Here is a 20,825-nt window from a genome sequence, read left to right on the forward strand (position 1 = left end):
ACAGTCCTGGAAGCTCCTGTTGTCTGCCCTCTCCTAAAGTGGCCTCCGCTTGCTTGGAGCTGCCTCTCTCTCTTCCTTGCTTGCTCCGAGGCCTCTTCCTCCTACAGCTTCTGCTCTCGGCTCCCTCTTGGAGCTCTTAGAAATTCCCTCCACAGACTCAGATTTTACTACTGCAGCTTGGCCTCAGCACAGATCAATGGCCAACAATTGGTGCACTTGATTTCCAAAACCTCAAAGATTCTAATAACTTCTGCTATCACACAAGCAGTCTGTTATCTCTGAGGTTCTACTTTTACCTCTATGATTTCTCTGTGTCTGCTCTCCAAAAACAAAACAAAACAAAACAAAAACCTCTCTTAAGAATATACTGTAAACTATCTCAGGATTTATAACTTCATTGGGTATTGTTTAAAATCTATAAAGTCTGAAACAAAATATGGCTCTAAACTTATAACAAAAAGCTTATAATTAAAATCTATACATGGGTTATATATACATATATACACACATATATTTCAACTCTTACGTAAGTATACTTTAAATATAATTTAGATTCGGCGCTTGCTTAAAAATCGATTTAAAAAATCGTTTTTTTTAAACACCCACCACATGGTTGGCAGCCATCTTTACTAAGGTTAAAGGGTAAATGCCATGTGACTTCACCAATCTTAAGATGACCACATGGCATAAAGCAACAATTTTAAAACTTCTTAGTCCTAATGAGCTCTCTGCTTATCATCATATCTTCTTTTAGATGAAGGAAAGAATAGCAGGTCTCCAAAAGAACTTTATTGGTCTAGATTTTTTTTCTGATAAAAATTTAAGGCTATAAAGGTCTACAGAGTGCACGCCTTTAATCCCAGCTCTTGGGAGGCAGAGACAGGCGGATTTCTGAGTTCGAGGCCAGCCAAGGCTACACAGAGAAACCCTGTCTCGAAGAACCAAAAATAAATAAATAAATAAATAAATAAATAAATAAATAAAGGTCTACAGAGATTAACAAAAGCTGACTTAGAGAGTTATACCTAACTACTTTGTCTTTGATAACTGTTCAACACCAGGTTGCAACAAAATTTAGATAAGTAGCAACATATGTTTACAAATAAGGTATATTTGATAAGGTTTATAAATTCCTAAGGTCTGCTCAGGTTTACAGTGATACTTGTCTGGCTTTTTGATCTTTGCTCACTTTGTTAAGCTGTAGCTTACACTTTGTTAGCTGTATTTGGATAAACTAAGCCACAGCAAAAAGAACTAATACTCTCTCTTTTTTTTTTTTTTTTTTTTTTTTTTTTGGTTTTTCGAGACAGGTTTTCTCTGTGTAGCTCTGGCTGTCCTGGAACTCACTCTGTAGACCAGGCTGACCTCAACCTCAGGATACTCTCTTTTGATGCTAAAGGGAATGCAATTACATTTTCAGCTCAAATTTTAAGGCTTTTACAGTGTTATCAGGGATAAATCTGTAAAAATCCTAATCTTATAAAAGCTACTAGCCTATCATAAACTGTTAAAAGTAATTAAAACAAACAAGATAATAAATCACCTTATATTTATGGTCAAATTATAATCAAATCCTTAATGTGTTCAGAGCTCTGTTTGTAGCCACGCTAAGTACTAATGCAGTTATCTGCAGAAATAGGCTTAGTCTCCTTAATGTGTTTTCAAAGTTAAGCCTAAAGCAAACGAAGCCTTCTTAATAGATAGATGGTCCTCCAGCTCTTCAGAGATCTGCTGAATATAGTATTCAAAACATTTGAACTTTGCATTATGGAGACAAATTCCTCTTCCTAATGGGAGCCCAGTGATCTCCAAAGAAGACAGATGGGGCATAAGGACAATACCTGAGTAACACTAACCACTGGGCAAAACAGCCCCATGCCCTGTGCTCTGTCTTCCAGGGTCCTACACAAACTGGATCTCTGGGGTTGATTGCCCTACTCTGCCTGGTCTGACAGCCAAAGGCTTGCTGCTGTGTGGCAGCTGAAGACCTATCACCACTGCCCAGCCATCGAGACCACGGGAGCCTAGGGCAACTGTCTCTGTCATTTTAGTAGATACAAAGGCCTCCTGCTGTAACTTATCTCCGATGATACTGCCTGACTGCAGCTTTGTTGTTTAACAGCAACAAGCATACCAGCTCCTTTGCCAAGGCTACACCAGCCTGCTCTTAAAACATACAACTCAGGCCTCAGACCTCACTAGGTCTGCAGCTGAGAAAGACAAATATTTCCCTTGTTACCAGGCTCTAAAAAGAAAAATTGGCAAAACAGGCTTCAAAGTAACGTGTTACTATTCCTTTCTTTAAAGGAGCTTCTGCTTTACAATGGCTGCTCCCCGTTCTCAACAGCCTGTGTCTCGTGGTAAATGATAGGATGGGAAGAAAAAGTTTAAAGCTTATGCAAGTTTTAAAGGCCTAAGAGAGTGATGAAGAATTAAAAATGCAGGCTGGGCATGGAAGCACATGCTTTTAATCCCAGCCCTCAGGAGGCAGAGACAGGCAGATCTCTGTGTGTTCGAGGCCAGCCTGGTCTACAAAGCCAGTTCCTGAACAGCCAGGGCTATACATAGGAAACATTGTCCCAACAAACAACCCAACAACAACAACAAAATGTTTTGGATTTCTTTCCCTCTCTATATTCTTGTTTCATTATGACCTCAAAAGTTCAGTTTTAATATCAGTCAGTGGAGTTCTGATGAGCCATCGGTCTAGCTCCAGTAAGCACAGATTACCATGATGAGCCATCAGTCTAGCTCCAGTAAGCACGGACTACTATGATGAGCCATCAGTCTAGCTCTGGTAAGCACGGACTACTATGATGAGCCATCAGTCTAGCTCCGGACTACAATTATCATAGTCACAAGCTGAGATTGTAAGTTTCCTTTGGTTGTCTTCTAAGTATAAACTTGAAAGTACTTCTGATAGTGGTAAAAACTGTCCAGTCTATACACAGCCAGCCTTCTGGATAGAGGAAAGAGTGGTCATCCTTTTAACCCAAAGTCATTTTGGGTCCCCAAGCTTCTACTGTGACTCAAAGGTGTGAGTCTACTGTCTTTTCTACAACATGGATTACAGGACAGGTTACAAACAGGGCTGATGCTAATATATCTAAAGCTTACCTCTTTTTTTAAACTCAGAAATTCCTGTAAGCCTCACAGAATCAACTTGAATCCACCTCTCATAGGTCAAAAGGATTCCAGATAAGTACTGTCAATCAACAGCCTGTTTCCCCAGCTGCTGCCTATTCTTGAGGGTGGGATCTCTCCCCTCCAGCTTTCCCTGGTTTAGGGACTCCCCTCCCCCAGGTACCAGGACCAGGGTCCTGGAGGTTTCAAATGAACACCCAGTGTCAGCAGGAAGTAGTCATAGTACTTAGACATAGTACATAGTAAGTCATGGTCCCTTACCATTCGTTTATTATCAGTGGGAAGGCTGGAGTGTTAAATTTCTAACCCCCAGATAAGAGGCTGTGTCTATTTAACATACCAAAGAACACCTGGCCTTGAGGTTCCCCCCGGCCTCCCTCAGTCCCTGCCTGTTACAGGGTATGACTAGCATACCCTGCGCCCTACTCTAAAGTCATGCAGACCAGAGGCTGGGTTGCCCTTCCCTATATGATCCAGCCATTTTGGTTACGTGGTCTTTTCATCTCCCCTTTATGATCAGGCTCCTCTCTGTCCCCTTTCTCTTTCCTCACATGGCCTGCTTCCATCTGGTCACGTTCCCTCTGGACTCTCCCAGATGCCTTTATCTGTGATCTCCCTTTTATCTACAATAAAACCTCCTCCTTTTCTTCCTCCTCCATACTCAGGAGCAGTCATGTCCCTTCCTTTTTTTTTATTTTATTTTTTCATTCAGTGGCTAAAAGATGGCTCAGCTGGGGGCTGGAGAAATGGTCCAAGAGAGTTATGAGTGCTGGTGGCTCTTCCAGAGAACACTGGTTCAATTCCCAGTACACGGGGCTCACAACTGTTGGTGACTCCAGTTCCAGGGGATCTGATGTTCTCCTCGGGCATAAGGCATACAGCAGGTGTTGCACAGACACACATATAGGCAAAACATCCATACATATAAAAACAAAAATAAATCAGCCAGGCAGTGGTGGTTATGCGCCTTCAATCCCAACACTTGGAGGCAGAGACTGGTAGATCTCTATGGGTTTGAGGCCACCCTGGGCTATAGAGTGAGTTCTGGGGGACACCCAGGGATACATGAAGAAACTCTGTCTTGGAAAAAATTAAATAATTAAATCTGAAAAAAAGGTGTTTGTTTGTTTTATTTTTCTTTTCTGGCCAAGTGTTGCTGGCACCATCATGGGAGCTGTGTTTGGTCCTGCATCAAATCAGTGGCTGATAGAAATGCAGTAAATTGTCTGTTTGATGTAATAATCATCTTTGGCTGTGGTGATCTCTTTCTGAAATTCAAAACCACTGTGAGCTCCTCCAGCTTAAAAACAAATGCAGTTTCCTCAGACCTGGAGTTAGGGAGCTGCTAGCTGACTGGCCGGCTTGCTTGCTTGCCTGCTTTTTTCCTCAGACTGCCTGACATCAGACTCTGTTCTTGGCTCCTGTCTGACTGCAGTGAAGAGCTAACCTGTTCTCACTTCTGTCTTCATCCATGGCCAGAGACCCACAGACTACATTCACATGGAGCTCCCCTGGCTCCTAAATTGCTCATCCTGTCTCCCTTTTTATCTTTCTAAAAGATCTTTTTACATATTTAGGTGTTTTGTTTTTGTGTTTTGTTTCTCAAGACAGGGTTTCTCTGTGTAGCCCAGGCTGTCCTAGAACTCACTCTGTAGACCAGGCTGGGCTCATACTCACAGAGATCTACCTGCCTCTGCCTCCCAAGTGCTGGGATTAAAGACATGCACCACCACCATGAGGCTTATATAAGTGTTTTTGCCAGCACCTTGCCTACAGGTATGCCTTTTGCCAGCAAAGCCCCGAAGGAGACATTCCATGAGACTGGAGATAAGGGTCATGGTTTAGCTGTCGTTGTCAGTGATAGGGATAGAACTCCAGTCCTCTAGAAGAACAGCTAGTGCTCTTAAGAGGTATGCCATCTCTCTAGCCCCTTTTCCTATTTAGAACTTAGTATTTATTATTAGTGTGGTACACATGCTCTGTTGTGTGTTGAGAGATGAGAGAACAACTGTGTAGATGTTAAGGCCTGTCTAGCTAGCCATTTTATGCTATTACTAATATTTCAGGGACATTTCCTCATGGACTGTTACAGGAAACTTTCTCATTCCCGAGTCGATCGCATATTCTGTTACGTTGTACACTTTGGTGTTCTTGGTGTTCCAATCACAATAGAGGTCCGTTAGAACTGCTTTTATATAGTTATCCACAATAACCTTGGACCTGAACCAACTGCCTGGCCGCACTTCCTACACCTGTGTATGAGCTTTTCTGGTTTTTGGCTTTATTAGCTGCCCCTGGGTTGAACCCCAACATAAGAGACACCTGCACCAATATAAGCTATTTGGAGTAAAACCTCCATTTTATTTAAATAAGGGTCGAATAAAGTTTTAAGCTTCCAAGACCTCCCTAGGAGTTGACGTCTTACTTGACAGACATGTTACGTGGGTAACTGACATCCTGGTTGGCAAGTTGGGACGTGAATGATAGGCGAGTCCAGTTGCCCCACCACAGCTGAGTAACCCAACCAACGAGGAATAACTGAGCACAGATGATCATGGATTTCAGGGTTAAAAGCTGTATAGGATTCTGACTTGGGATTGTCAGTCTGATCGATCAGTCCTGGTGTGGATGCTCAATAAACTATCCCTGTCTGACTGAGATCGGAGTGGATGTTGTTTGTGGGGTAACTCCTGGACCCCAACATAAGAGACAATCGATTCTCTCTTTCCACCTTAAGTGGGTTTTGGGGATTGAACTTGGTTGCATAGCAAGCAACTTCACCTGCTGAACCATACTTATCACATACCCCTTCTGCTTCTCCTCTTCTTCCCCCCTTCCCCCTTCCTCCTCTTCTTCCTCCTCTTGGTTTTTCAAGGCAGGGTTTCTCTGAAGCCCTGACTGTCCTGGAACTTGCTCTGTAGACCAGGCTGGTCTCAGAGAGAAGCACCTGTTTCTGCCTCCCAAATGCCCCAACTAAAGGTGTCCCCACCACACCTGGTCCCTACTCTCCTCTTAAGTGATTTGAAGTGATATTTTAAAAAATTTTAGCTGGGCGGTGGTTGTGCACGCCTTTAATCCCAGCACTTGGGAGGCAGAGGCAGGCGGATTTCTGAGTTTGAGGCCAGCCTGGTCTACAGAGTGAGTTCCAGGACAGCCAGGACTACACAGAGAAACCCTGTCTCGAAAAACCTAAAAAAAAAAAAAAAGAAAGAAAGAAAAGAAAAATAAATAGCTGTACACTGGTAATTCTGTGTGCCACAACCTAGTATTGATGACGCCCTGGAAAAGGCCCAGCAGGAGCGAGGCTTTTGCACGGGAGGGGTAGGACTGGTTCTGGGGTGCGAGTAGAAAATACTAGAGTTGGGGTATGTAGCTCAGTGGTATGATGCTTTCATGTGTGAGGTGTGTGGTTCAATCCCCAATACCAGAGAGGGGAGAAAGAGACCACAGTATCCTAATGAGGCCTATTAACCTGTAATCCTCACTGAGGAGGTCTAGGCAGAAGGATCATCCTTGGTCACATAACAAATTCTGTTGAGGTTTGGTCTGTTGCTGTGAAATGCTAACTTTTGTATCCCAAGGTCTAGTTACCTTTAATTCTCATGTATGCCTGCCAGCTTTTGTTTTGCAAACGTTGCTCCTTAATTTAATTTTTTTTTGTTTTGTTTTTTTTTTTTTCGAGACAGGGTTTCTCTGTGTAGCCCTGGCTGTCCTGGAACTCACTCTGTAGACCAGGCTAGCCTCGAACTCAGAAATCTGCCTGCCTCTGCCTCCCAAGTGTTGGGATTAAAGGCGTGTGCCACCATTGCCTGGCGAAGATAGATTTTTATATATGTGAGTACACTGTAGCTGTCTTTGGACCCATTAGAAGAGGGCATCAGATCCCATTACAGATAGTTGTGACCACCATGTGGTTGCTAGGAATTGAACTCAGGACCTCTGGAAGAACAGCCAGTGCTTTTAACCTCTGAGCCTTCTTTTCAGCCCCTGTTTTTTTGTTTGTTTTTGTTTTTGAGACTGTCTCTAAATAAATAAATAAATGGTCTCACTGTCCTCCTTCCTGAAAGGGCCTGATGAGTGTTAGAAGGCTTTGCCAAGGGCTGGAGGCCTCAGATGCTCGGCTAGGCCCTGGGAATGAAGTTCAATAGTGGGGCATCGCTTCCAGCACCTAGAAACAACAGCTGCAATGTGGGCTTTGTGGTGGCCTTCAAGTACCCCATCTTGAACAAATTAGCTACTTTCACCTTAGACCCGAGATGCCAAGATTTCTTCCCCATCAGCAGCTCTCCTACAGTGTCTCGAAAGTTTGTTTAGAATGGTGGCATCTAAGCTGGGCACAATGGTGCACAGCTATAGTTCCAGGGCTGCGGCAGGAAGGCTGGGAGGCCAAGACCTACCTTGACTACTGAACAAACTGAAGGTTGGCCTGGACAACTTATGGAGGGACCTTTTCTCAAAATAAAAGGTAAAAAGGAGGGCTAGGGCTGTGTGTGACTGGGGACAGACTGCTTGTCTTCTGTGTGTGAGGCTCTTGGTTCCATCCCCAGTTTAACAATACACAGATTAATTCCTTGGACAGAGAATTATGCAATGGGATTAGATCTCTGTACTGGTTCCCATCCAGAGGGACAGTTCCATCTGCCCTTGATGGCTGCATTTTGAGCTCCAGAGCCGTCTCAGAGATGTGAGTTGGAATATATTTAATAAGCACCTCTGTGAGCTTAGTTCTCTCCCGACTGGAAAGGATACCTGCTTTGGCTTCTGATATATTTCCCAGCAGCTACCTCTGCTGGACTGTCACTTTCCAGCTCACAGCTGAGACCCAGAGTTATCAATTGATGTAGCTGAAGTCTTCGTCCCTGAACAAAGGCATCCTACCTTCAAGCAGGTGCAGCATGCCCCCACCAAGGAACACAATCACCTGCCAGAAAAGCTTACTTTACCACTAATGGAGAGAGCTCCTCTGTTTGAAAAGATCCAACAAATGTTTTCTTTCTTGCATTTCTTTTTATGCGTTATTTATTTGAGGTTAGAGAGATGGCTTGCTTAGTGGTTAAGAGCACCTGCTGCTTTTCTAGAGGACCTGGATTTGGTTCCCAGCACCCATATTAGGTGGCTCACATCCCCAGTTCCAAAGAGTTAGAAGCTCTAGTCTTCTCCAGGACCTGCATACATGGGCCGTATATAAACTCTTGCAGACAGAAAGATAAATAAAAATGATCAAATAAATGCCTAAGAAAGATTGATTTGCTTTCTTTTATGTGGTCAGGTTCCTACTATGTTGCCCAAGTTTCTGGACTGAAATGATCCTCTTGCTTCAGCTTCTCAGGAAGCTGGTATATGTTCACCACTGCTCTTGGCAGAGACACCAGTGTTTAGTTCAGAGCATCGTTCTTTGGAATAAGGTACCCGACCGGAGCTTTCCATTCTCCTCAGCTCTCTATTTTTACCTGGACTGTCCAAGTGTAAGAGGAGACCCGCTTCCCCCATCTCCCCTGAGCTAGCTCTTCCTTCAAGTGACCACTAGAGGGCGCAGGGACTATGAGCTGAGGCTGAGCCCTGGGCCAACCCAGGGGGCTGGTGCCTGGGCTCTGAACTTTCGTAAATACAGCAGAGAAGGCCGGCCCTACCTAATCGAACCCTAGGGAACCCAGGTCTGCAGGTAACTTTTGCTACGTCCCAGCACCTCATGACCTTTAAGACAGGCAGTTGTCAGGGTGCAGCCACTGGTGGAAGTTCAGGGGGACCAGAAAAACACCTAGGGTTCTGCAGTTCCTAGCCTTGACTCCAGAAGGCAGCTTGAGAGCCTCAGGGTCCTTTTCCAGACAGCCTGGCTGTATCTGAAAGCCCACAGGTAGGTACATTACAGGCTAGAATAACATTGTAATCTATCAGGCCGAGCTTCCTGAAAAAGTTTGGTTTCCATTTACTGTAAACAATCCTGTTTCTCCAGTGAGCCACAGACTGAAAGGAGGAAGAGGAACAGGGGATCTGTGAGCGTGCTCAGAGCAACTGGACGAGGCTCAGTGGACCTAGCAGTGGCTGGGACAGACAGAGCCTCACAGAGAAAGATGTGGTGAGCCTGTTTAGTGGTGGCCCTGTAAATGCCAAGGGACTACAGGCGTGGGCTAGGATCCAGCTCACATCTACCTGCTTTCTCTTTTTCTTTTTTTTTTTTTTTTTTTTTTTGGTTTTTCGAGACAGGGTTTCTCTGTGTAGCTCTGGCTGTCCTGGAACTCACTCTGTAGACCAGGCTGGCCTGGAACTCAGAAATCCGCCTGTCTCTGCCTCCCAAGTGCTGGGATTAGAGGCGTGCGCCACCACCGCCCAGCCGTCTACCTGCTTTCTAACCCTTGCCTTCTCGGCTTTCAACATATTCATCTTGGATATGGGCATGAGGTTCAGTGGGTAGAGCACTTGCCTAGCACTTGCCTGGGCTCTTTGCCTACCACCACAGGAACTGTACATTGTGGCACACACCTGTAATCCCAGTACTTGGGAGGTGGAGGCAAGAGATTCAAAAGTGGGCTACACAGGGAGTTCAAGGTCAGCTGGATTCATTGAGACCCTGACTCATAAAGTGGGAGGAAGGGACTTGCAGCAGCAGGAAAAAGACACCTCCTCCCACCCCTGATAACCCTTAGTTCTATCCACTGAAGCTACAGTGTGGAAGAGAAACAACTCCTCAGATTGCCCTCTGAGCTGGTCCATATGCACACCACAGCATGTGCCTGAGCACATGCACACACACATACACACACATATCAATAGCTAGTTGTGTGGCCCCTGCCGTAATCTTTGCACTGCAGATATGGGAGGTAGAGGCAGGAGGATCAGAAGTTCAATGTCGCCAGGCAGTGGTGGCGCACGCCTTTAATCCCAGCACTTGGGAGGCAGAGGCAAGTGGATTTCTGAGTTCGAGGCCAGCCTGGTCTACAGAGTGAGTTCCAGGACAGGCAGGGCTCCACAAAGAAACCCTGTCTCGAAAAACTGGAAAAAAAAAAGTTCAATGTCATCCTAAGGTACATAGTGAATGTGAGGCCAGCCTAGGCTATTGAGAGACCCCGCTTGACTCAAAGGAACAAATATATGAAGAAACAAATGGAAAACAAGTCTATGGTGGGCTGGAAAGAGGGCTCCACAGCAAAGGCACTTGTCCTCATGCATGGCGACATGTGTTCAATCCCAAGGGCCTAAACAGTGGAGGAAAAGCACCGGCTCCCACAATCGCCCTCTGACCCACAGTTGTATAAATAAATAAATAAATAAATAAATAAATAAATAAATAAATGTAAGCTTAAAATATTAAAGATAAGTCTGTTTGCTTCCAGCTGGGTTTCCTGAGCTTCAGGCAGCTGAGGGATGAAGGGAGGAGAATTTGCCCAGAATGTAATTCATTTTAAAGTCTTAGCATAAGGAAGTGGGTGGTGGTGCAGTCGAGAAGCAAAGTAGAAAATTTAGCCACCAGGAAGAGGAAACCAAAAAATGAACAGACGTAGAAAAACAATGGCGGTGGCTTCTCTTCTTGCTATGCCCCAAGGCCCAGAGTCAAATGTCTGTTTGCTTTTTTTGGACATAGGCCTTGCTCAGTAGTCCAGGCAGGCTTGGAACTGACAATCCTGCCTCTCCTCCTGTCTCTCCTGCTGTGTTAAGGGTGTGTGCCACCACACCCTGAGAAGGAGTCTCAGATACCAACAGGAGATGGCTGACTGTGCAAAGTAATAGACACTCTCTGAGCTCCCAACTGTACCTCTGTTTACATATAGAATAGCAGCATTTACAACTATAGCCTTATTGGCCGAGTGACCTGAAACAGGCCACTTGTCTTTTGTGCCTTGGTTTCCCTTATTTATTTATTTATTTTCGAGACAGGGTTTCTCTGTGTAGCCCTGGCTGTCCTGGAACTCACTCTGTAGACCAGACTGGCCTCGAACTCAGAAATCCACTTGCCTCTGCCTCCCAAGTGCTGGGATTAAAGGCGTGCGCCACCACTGCCTGGCTCCCCTGTTGCTAATAAGGGATAACAGTAACTATGAAAGAATGGATGTTAGCAGATGTCCCGGTAGTCTAGAGGCTGGGTCAGGAGGTTGCTTGGAGGCTAGCCTGGGTTACACAGTAGTTTCAGGCCAGCCTAGTCAACTAAGCAAGATCCTGTCAAATCAAAACCTGACATGATGTGTGGGCTCCATGCTAGAATGATTAAACAGTGCCCTGCTGAGTGGCTTTCTTTGAAAACAAACAAACAAAAAACAAAACAAAAAAAAACTGACACGAAAGAAGCAAGAAGGAAGGGCTGGAGAAATGGCGCAGCAGTTAAAAGCACTTCTTTTTTTTTTTTTTTTTTTTTTTTAAAGATTTATTTATTTATTTTATTTATGAGTACACTGTAGCTGTCTTCAGACACACCAGAAGAGGGCATCCAATCTCATTACGGATGGTTGTGAGCCACCATGTGGTTGCTGGGATTTGAACTCAGGACCTCTAGAAGAGCAGTCAGTGCTCTTAACCGCTGAGCCATCTCTCCAGCCCTTAAAAGCACTTCTGTTCCTCTTAAGGACCTAAGTTCAGTTCCCAGAAGCCACTCCAGGAGGCTCCCAAGCACATGTGACTCTAACACCAGGGCTCTGAGCCCAATGCTGAACTGTGAGAACATGCGCATTTACATGTGCACATATGGCTGGGCAGTGGTGGCGCACGCCTTTAATCCCAGCACTTGGGAGGCAGAGGCAAGTGGATTTCTGAGTTCGAGGCTAGCCTGGTCTACAGAGTGAGTTCCAGGACAGCCAGGGCTACACAGAGAAACCTTGTTTCAAAAAACCAAAAAAAAAAAAAAAAAGAAGAAAACATGTGCACATACCATTCTCTACATGCAAGCCCAGAATTGAAAATAGGATTTTTTTTTTTTTTAAGAAGGTAGGAGAGCAGGGCTACACAGAGAGAAACCCTGTCTCGAGAAAAAAAAAAAAAGAAGGTAGGAGAGGGAGAGAAGAGGAGGGTTAGGGTTAGTCAGTGAAGTAGCTCAGCGGGCTCAAGCACTCGCTGCGGACTGACATTAGTCCTGGAACCACATAAAGGTGGAAAGGGAGAACCAACTTTGGAAAGTTGCCCTCTGCTCTTGATACAAGTAGCCTAGGGCACACACATGCACATACATAAGAATAATAATAACTAAAATATGTTTTAAAGGGAAGAAACATAGGCCAGTCACCTTAGAGCTAGCTGCAGCCATTATTATTATTTTTGCTGCAGTCGTTATTGTTACCTGAGTATTCAGAAGTGGTTGGGGGTGGGGTGGGGCATGGATCCTCCAGCTACTGGGATTAAGAAGAAGGTTAGCACTGAGCCAAACAGACGGCTCTGCCACTTCCCTGCGATGATTCAGTATGTGTATCTTACGTTCTTGGAGTCAGTCTTCTCCAGTGTGAGTTGACACACGTGTTACCTGAATGTTTGGAGCCATAGGAACAGAACTAGACTCTGACCTCAATTTAAAAACAAATCATCTCAAGCTGGTGTACTGAGTGTAGCGGTGCACACTGGACATCCCAGCACTCAGGAGCTTGAGGCAGGGGGAACATTGGGTGTTGGAGGGAGAGAGAGAGGAGGAGAGGGAAGAAGAGAGAGAGAGAGAACAAGGAGAGGGATAGAATATGTCAGAGAAGTAGTGAGGTATTGTCACAGTGACTGACACAGCCTGGTGGCAAGGCTCCAGCCTGTCTCTGTTGCTCTAGCCAAGGATCCTCGTTTGTTTCTGTTGTTAGTGCTGTTTCTTTGTTTTAGTTTTTGGTAGTAAGATTGGTTGGTTGGTTTGGGTTTGTTTGAAACAAGCCTTGCCTAGTCCGGAACTCACGTAGATCAAGCTGGCTTCAAACTCACCTAAATCCTGGGGTGAAAGATCAGCACCACTATGCCTGGGAATTCTCTTTGGGGCTTCCAGACTTTTTCCTGGTTGCCCTGTCCTCCAGGGAGTCTCGAAAAACCAAAAATAAAAAAATAAAAAAGACCTTGTCTCAAAACAAAGTTTAGTGTCTGTTAGGGTAAAAAAAAAAAAAAAAAAGCAAACTATGAGGCTAGAGAAGTATCTCAGTGGCTAAGAACACACGCTGCTCTTCCAGAGAATGCACAGTTCTTGGGGACGCGGCACGCTTTTCTTGCCGGGCATGTATGTGGTCCACGTAAAATGCATGCAGATAAAATAAAAATATTAATAGGTAAAAATTAAAATGCTCATACATTAAAAAATAAAATGTTAAAAAAGGAAAAGAAAACACAGAGTGGAAGCTTGGTGTGATTGTGTACATCTGTACTCCCAGCACTGGCGAAACTGAAGAAAGAAACAGACGTGAGTTCAAGGCCAGCCTGATCCATATAGCAAGTTCCAACAAATCGAGGAGGGTTCCACAGTGAGTGTTTGTGGAGTAGATGCAGGCAGAGGATCCCAGGTGCCCCTGCATGGAGCCAGAGGGCTATCAAGAGGCCTCAACCAGCAAGGCCTGAGAGGATTGCTGTGGTGCCTTGCATCTGTTCTCAAGGTGCTCAGATGCTGATAGGCTGAACCAATCCTGTTACAGCTAAATTGGTTTCCAAAGAGGAACCAGAGGGAGGGCTGATTTTTCCCTTCTTGGTGCAGTTAACTGAGCTAGAACGTGGGTATCCTAAAGTCTTTGCAGCGGACAGATTCTTGACAGAGAGGAGCTGATCCAGTACACTCAGGTATCAGAGTTGAACTTGACCTGAAGTTACATCCAGAAATAAGCCTGCCACAAAGACAGGTAACAGGATGTTCCAAGTGGAGGGATCTGAGAGGGGAGGTCGGGGAGCTTGGGCACAGAGATCCTTTCTTGGTCTTTTGAAATATATCCCAGGCTGGTCTAGAACCTGTTTATGTGGTGCAGGCATCAAAGCCAAAGCCTCTCACTTGTTAAACAAAGACTACCAGCCTCTCACATCCGTCTCCTGAGTTCTCTCTCCCCTCCCTCCCTTCCTCCCTTTTTTGTTTTTTCCTGAGACAGAATCTTGTCAGGTAATCTTTGTTGGCATGGCATTGGCTATGTAGACCAGGCTGTCCTTAAACATTCCAAGATCCTACATCATATTCCTGAGTGCTGGGATTAGGGGTGTGTACTACACACGCTGGTGGATCTGTATCCTGCAATCATGGCCCTGAAACAGATAATACCCCATCCTCTTCCAAGGCGTGCTACAGAGCTGGAGGAAGCCTTCACACGGACTATTGACCTGTTGACACCAAGCTTGGATTCACATGGAGTCAAACTAGCTCACTGGGTGCTTTAGGGCTCGTTGAAAGGATTTTTTTTTTTTTAAATACACCCTCAGAGCCATCTCCCTGTGGAAGCGGCTCCCTGCTGCCAGAGCCACTTTCCTAGAATAGCTCCGGTGGGGGTGGGGGTGGGGGTGACACATTCTCCTATCCTCTCCTATCAACTACAAGGAGCCAAATACACGAGTCATCTCTTTCCTCCAGGGACACCCAGAGCCTCCAGCAGGAGCCCCTCAGTGCAGCTCCCAAATTGCAAGAGACCCTCCCTGTTTGCCTAGGAGAGCTTTGGCTGAAAGGAAAGGCTTCTTCTGATTTCAGACATCTGCCAGTAGGAATGCAGCTCACTTAAGCAAGCAGTGTGGGGTATAGCACTGGTCCTGGGGCCCACAACATTCACAGCATTCAGGAGTTCTAGAGCAGGAGGGTCGTAGGTTCAAAGCTAGCCCAAGCTACATGTGTAGCAAGACCCCGTCTAAGAATCAGCAGGTTGGGGTGGAAGCCTAGTACATACAAAGCCCCGCCTTCCAGCCCTAGCATTAACTAAGCCGAGCCTAGTGGCACATTTAGACGCAGAAGCCTCAGAAGCTCATGGCCTTTCTCATTTGGGTAGTGAGTTGGGGGCCAGTCTGAGCTACACGAGACCATATCTCTAAATGAATGAATAAGTGCAGGATTTCTATGGTTTCTCAGAGAGTGGTCTAAGAACAGCATCATAGAGTGGCTGGGAAGGGGAGGGCCTAATGGAACCCGTCAAGGTGGAACTGAGCAGCTGTATGCAGAAAAACTTCCCAGGGATTGTTATTTTTGTCTTGCTGATATACCCTCCCATCCACCCGTTTTTCCTCCCTTGAGACAGAGTCTTACGTAGCCCAGGTTAGTCCTGAACTTGATAGTCCTGAACTTAGCCTGGGGTGGCCAGAACTCCTGGTCTAATCAATGCCTCAGCTTCCCAAGTGCTGGGGTTACATTCGTTTGTCTTTTCTTGTTAGAATGAATCTCCTTATGTGGCCTGGCCTCTAACTCAGAGTACTGGAATTAAAGATGCACAGGATGAAAAGTGTGTGCTACCACCACCCAGTGGGCCTCAAAAGCTTGATCCTCCTGCCTCAGCTTCCAGAGTGCTGAGACTACAGGCCCATGCACTTGGAAACAGCAGACTGTGTCTGGAGGTGACCTGAATGTTCAGCAGATGTTTAGAACCCTAACTAAGTACCAAACCCAGCATGTCTGTAAACTAGCCCTTGTGAGACTGAGGCAGGAGGATCAAGACTTCAGGGTCATCCTTGGCTATGTGAGTCTCAGGCTAGCTTGGGTTATACAAGAGACTGTGTCTAAAAGTTGTACACACACTCACACTGATAGTTAATCTTGCCAGCTTGCAGGGATTTCAGAATGCCATGGCAGCAGACGCCTGGGTGCACCTGTCAGCTTTGTAGAAGAGGTTGGCTGAAGAGCCCGCCATGGGGCTGAGTTCCTAGACTCAAAAGAATTAAGTGCCACATATCATCCCAGTACTAAAGAGATGGGGGAAGGATCAGGAGTTCAAGGCCAGCCTCAGCTACACAGCGAGAAGGAAGCTTGCTGGCATACACAAAACATTGTCTCAGTAGGGGGAGAGAGCTGAGTACCACCGTTCATATCTCATATCTTGTTTATGACTGAATGAGAAGTGACCAAACTCCCTTACATTCAGCCTGCAATGGCCTCCCCACTGTGATGGACAGAACCCTGCAAGTGTGGGAATTGTCACCGCAATATGTAATGTCAGGTAACCCATTTCCACTCAGTGGGCAAAGATAGAGTCACACTGACTTAGGGGACCATTCTAGTTGTCAAAGATGCAACCAGCACCTTTGCTGGTCTGTCTGTCTGTCTGTATTGCTTTCTTTTTGTTTGTTTGTCAGAGTGTGAGAATGCCTTGTGCATGCTAGTCACAACTGCAGCAGAGCTGGGCTCTTGCTGCCCTGCCGGCCTCTACCCTCCCCTGGCCTCCAGGCTTCTGTCCCTGATCCTTCCCTCCCTCTTAGCCTGGCTTCAAGGCTCAGCTTAAAGACAGTGTGGGAGGCAGAGATATGAAGGAGTGGGAGGAGGGAGGGCCTGAGAGAACCAAGGGGAGACATTGCTTAGATCCTGAAGCTGAGATCAGCTCACCTTTTTGTTTAGGGGTCTTTGTTTGCCTGTTCAGTTGCTTTGCTTTTATCTTTAATTTTGAGATAGAGTCTCCTTCTGCAGCCCTGGCTGGACTGGGACTTGCTACACAGACCAGGTTCTCAAACTCAGAGAGTCTCTCTCTCTCTCTCTCTCTCTCTCTCTCTCTCTCTCTCTCTCTCTCTCTCCCTCTCTCCCTCTCCCTCTCTCCCTCTCTCCCTCTCTCCCTCTCTCCCTCTCTCCCTCTCTCCCTCTCTCCCTCTCTCCCTCTCTCCCTCTCTGTGTGTGTGTGTGTGTGTGTTTTCGAGGTTGCCTGAGCAGGCCAGAGGAGGCAGACACTCTGGAGCAAGACTCCCAGGAAGTTGGAGGCCTCCTGATGTGGGTGCTCTGTAAGGAAAATACACTGTTAGCTGCTGAGCCATCTTGGCAGTCCCACTTTAATCCATGTTTAAAAACTTGAGAGGGCTGGAGAGACAGCTCAGTGGTTAAGAACACTGACTGCCCTTCCAGAGGTCCTGAGTTCAATTCCCAGCAACCACATGGTGGCTCACAACCATCTGAAATGGAATCTGATGCCCTCTGCTGGTGTGTCTGAAGAATGCTACAGTCTACTCATATACATTAAATAAATAACTCTTTTTTTTTTAATTGCCTAAGGAGTAAAATTTATTGTTTGCTAATGCAATGTCCTTGGCAAAGTGTATTTGGACGTTTTATTTATTTATTTAGAGACAGGGTTTCTCATAGCCCAGGATGCAGTGACATCAAACTTACTCCATAACTGGGGAGACCTGGACATCCTGATTCCCCTGTCTCTGACTCCTGAGTGTGGGAGTGTGTACCACCACATCCTGGAGTGTCCACCACTGCACCCAGTTTATGAACTGCTAGGGGCTGAATGTAGGGCTAAGCAAGCTTCCTGTCAGCTAAGCCGCAGCTCCAGCTCTCTCCCTTGTTGACAACAAACTTGATAGTAAGAACCAACTTGTGGGACTGGAGAGAACATGGCTCAGCAGTTAAGAATGCCTATTTTGCAGAGGAACCAAGGGCCTCACAGTTGCCTGTGACTCTAGCTTCAGGGCCATCCCAGGCCTGTGGCCTCCCAAGGACCTCTCAGCCACATGCAAAGAATTAAAAATGAAACAAATCTTTAAAAAAGTTGATCAGGTGTGGTGGCACACACTTAGGAGGCAGAGGCAGGTGGATTGTTTGAGGCCAGCCTGGTCTACAGAGTTAGTTCCAGGACAGCCAGGGCTACTATGTAGTAGATTAGTGGTTTTTACCCTTCCTAATGCTGCAACCCTTCAACACAGTTCCTCATGTTGTGGTGACCCCCTCATCAACCATAAAGTTATTTTGTTGCTACTTCATAACTAATTTTTCTACTGTTATGAATCATAATGTAAATATCTGTGTTTTCCAATGGTCCTAGGTGACTCCTGTGAAAAAGTCATTTGGCTCCCAAAGGGGTTGACACCCACAGGTTGAGAACTGCCGACATATATAGAGAGATCCTGTCTCAAAAACAACAACCACAGCAACTAAAAATAGATGGAAAAGAAAAAGAAAACCTCCAAAAACCAAGTTTGCTTTCCAGCACCCATACGGTGGCTCATAACTGCCTATAACTGTAGGTCCAGGGCATCTGACACCCTCTTCTGCCACCACAGGCACCAGACATGCGTGGTTCACATATGTCATCCAGAGACACCTAAAGTAAAATGGATTAAGCACTACAATTATAGGTGTGTAGCACAGCACACAGTCTATGCTTGGGGTTGAGCGGTCCTCCAGCTGAACCATATCCCCAGACTATGAAAATATTCTTAAGGGCTTTTGGGGAATAACTCAGTAGACCCCTTGCCTTGTGTAAAACCCTAGGTTCAACCCATAGATCTGGAGGAGGAAGGGGATTGAGAGGAGGAGGGAGACAGTCTAAGCCTTATGGGCTGTGTGTCTAGAATCACAGCACTCTGTGTGGGGAGGCTGAAGACTCAGGAGTTCCAGGCCAACTAGAGTTATATAGTGAATTGGTGTCTAGCCTGAGCTACATGAAGTTATGTCTCAAAAATAAAGGCATCTTAAACTCCCATCTCCCAGCCTCCTAACAAGTGCTGTGAAACCCAGCTGACCTGGCGGCCTGACTGCCCATAGGTGGATCAGTGCCAACTAATGGCTTTGTTTGCTTTATTTACTTGGTAGTTCTGGGGCTGCACCCAGTGCCTTGTGCACAATGAACACATATTCGACGTGATATGCTATATCCTTGACCTATTTTTTAAAATTTATTATCGCCGGGTGGTGGTGGGACACGCCTTTAATCCCAGTACTTGGGAGGCAGAGGCAGGCGGATTTCTGAGTTCGAGGCCAGCCTGGAGTGAGTTCCAGGACAGCCAGGGCTACACAGAGAAACCTTGCCTTGAAAAAAAAACAACAACAAAAAATTATCATGCAAAAGCAGCAGACACTCAATAGGAGCCATACTCTGATCCTAGATGGCTTGTTTCTATGTAGCTCTGGCTGGCCTGAAACCCTTTATGTAGACCTGGCTAATCTTGAACTCACAGAGGTCTTCTTGCTCTGCCTTCTGAGTGCTAGGATTAAAGTCCTGTGGGAGGCAGAGGTGAGTGGATCTCTGAGTTCAAGGACAGCCTGGTCTACAAAGTAAATTCCAGAAAAAAAGAAAAAAAATGGTGGGGGTTGGGGAGGAGAGCCACAAGTCCAGTAAATCCTGCATTTTTTTTAATGCATATGTCTCTTGTTTGCAAGCATGTCTGTGTACCTTATGTTGGTCCCTATGGAGGCTGGAAGAGGGCTCCTAAACTGGAGTTAGAAACGGTTGTGAGTTGCTACTGTGCATGCTGGGATTTGAACCAGGGCCTCTGGTAGAATAACCTGGCATCTGACTGCTGAGCCATCGCACCACCACCCCAATCCTGGAGTCTGCTCTTATCCATAGCTGATGATGTCCATGCTACTCTGAAGATGTTGAGTTATAAAAGATAGCCCACAGGTCTCACAACCGTCAGGGGCTTGGGGGTACATTTGGGGTAAATTTACTTTTTCTAGTGGCATCTTCTCATGCCTATAAAACATCCATCTCCTCTCTAGTTGGCACTTTTGTACCTGTGCACTGTGTGTCTTGGCCACCGCTCACCTCTTTCCCCACCCCGGGCCTCCTCTCGGAATTTGTTTCCCTTATTTAGTAGGTTTGGTTTGGTTCTGTCCTACACAGAGTTTAATTAGGGCTGTCTATGTGACCCCTCAGAGCCTGGCTGTGGTCTCACCAAGCCTCTCCCCCCCTCAGACTGTCTACAGATCAGCAGTATGGGGAGAGCCCCGGGAGTCCCTTCCCCCCCGTGGCTGACTGTTAGCAGGCCCCAGCTCTTTGCACAGCTGGTGTGAGTTTGTAGTTGCCACGGCTCGGGAGGTTGGTTCTTTTTCACAGCCCTACTTCCCATCCTTTGCATTTGCAATCTGTCAACCTTCTCTTCTAGAATGTTCCCCCAAGTGGGTGTACTGTCTAGGGCTAAGTCCTCAGCTCTCTCATATCCTTGGCATCTCGTACAGCCATTGCCTTTATCTCCGGCCACGGCAAGGTCTTTGTGGTAATCTCCATCCATCCATGTAAGATTAGGACCAGCCTCTGTCTAGACTTCGGATTCCAAACTACCATTTCTGTATGCATTTGAGCTATTCAGTAGCGATCATCAGTGTCCTGTCTGCTTTTATGTCAACTTGACACAAAGTAGTCTTCTGAGATGAGAAAATCTCAGTTGAGAAAATGTCTGTATAGTACATCAGGTTGTGGGCAAGTCTGTAGAGCATTTTCTTAATTAGTGATTGATGGAGGAAGGCTCAACACATTGTGGGTGATACCATCCCTGGCTGGTGGTCCTGGAGGGTGTGTAAAAACGGGGGTTCTGAGCAAGCCAGAAAGAGCAAGCCAGTGTGCAGAGGTTTTCTGGCCTCCGCATCTGCTCCTGCTTTCAGGTTCCGAGCCTGCTGGAGTTCCTGTCCTGACTCCCTTCAGGGCTAGACCAGTGATGGAGAAGTGGAAGCCAAACAAGCTCAATCCTTCCCAACTCACTTTCTGTTCTAGTGTTTCATCATAACAATAGCAACCCTAACTAGGTAAGACAGCTAGTTAGCTAGCTAGGCAGTTGATTCTGCAGGACTGGTTGGGCCCAAGGCCTCCTGCATGCTACTCAGGTGCTGTGCCACTGACTTTCAAGTGTTAGGTGGTTTGATT

This window comes from Grammomys surdaster, unplaced genomic scaffold (assembly GCF_004785775.1).
Source record: "Grammomys surdaster isolate TR1022 unplaced genomic scaffold, NIH_TR_1.0 334, whole genome shotgun sequence".
NCBI classification, from domain to species: Eukaryota; Metazoa; Chordata; class Mammalia; order Rodentia; family Muridae; genus Grammomys; species Grammomys surdaster.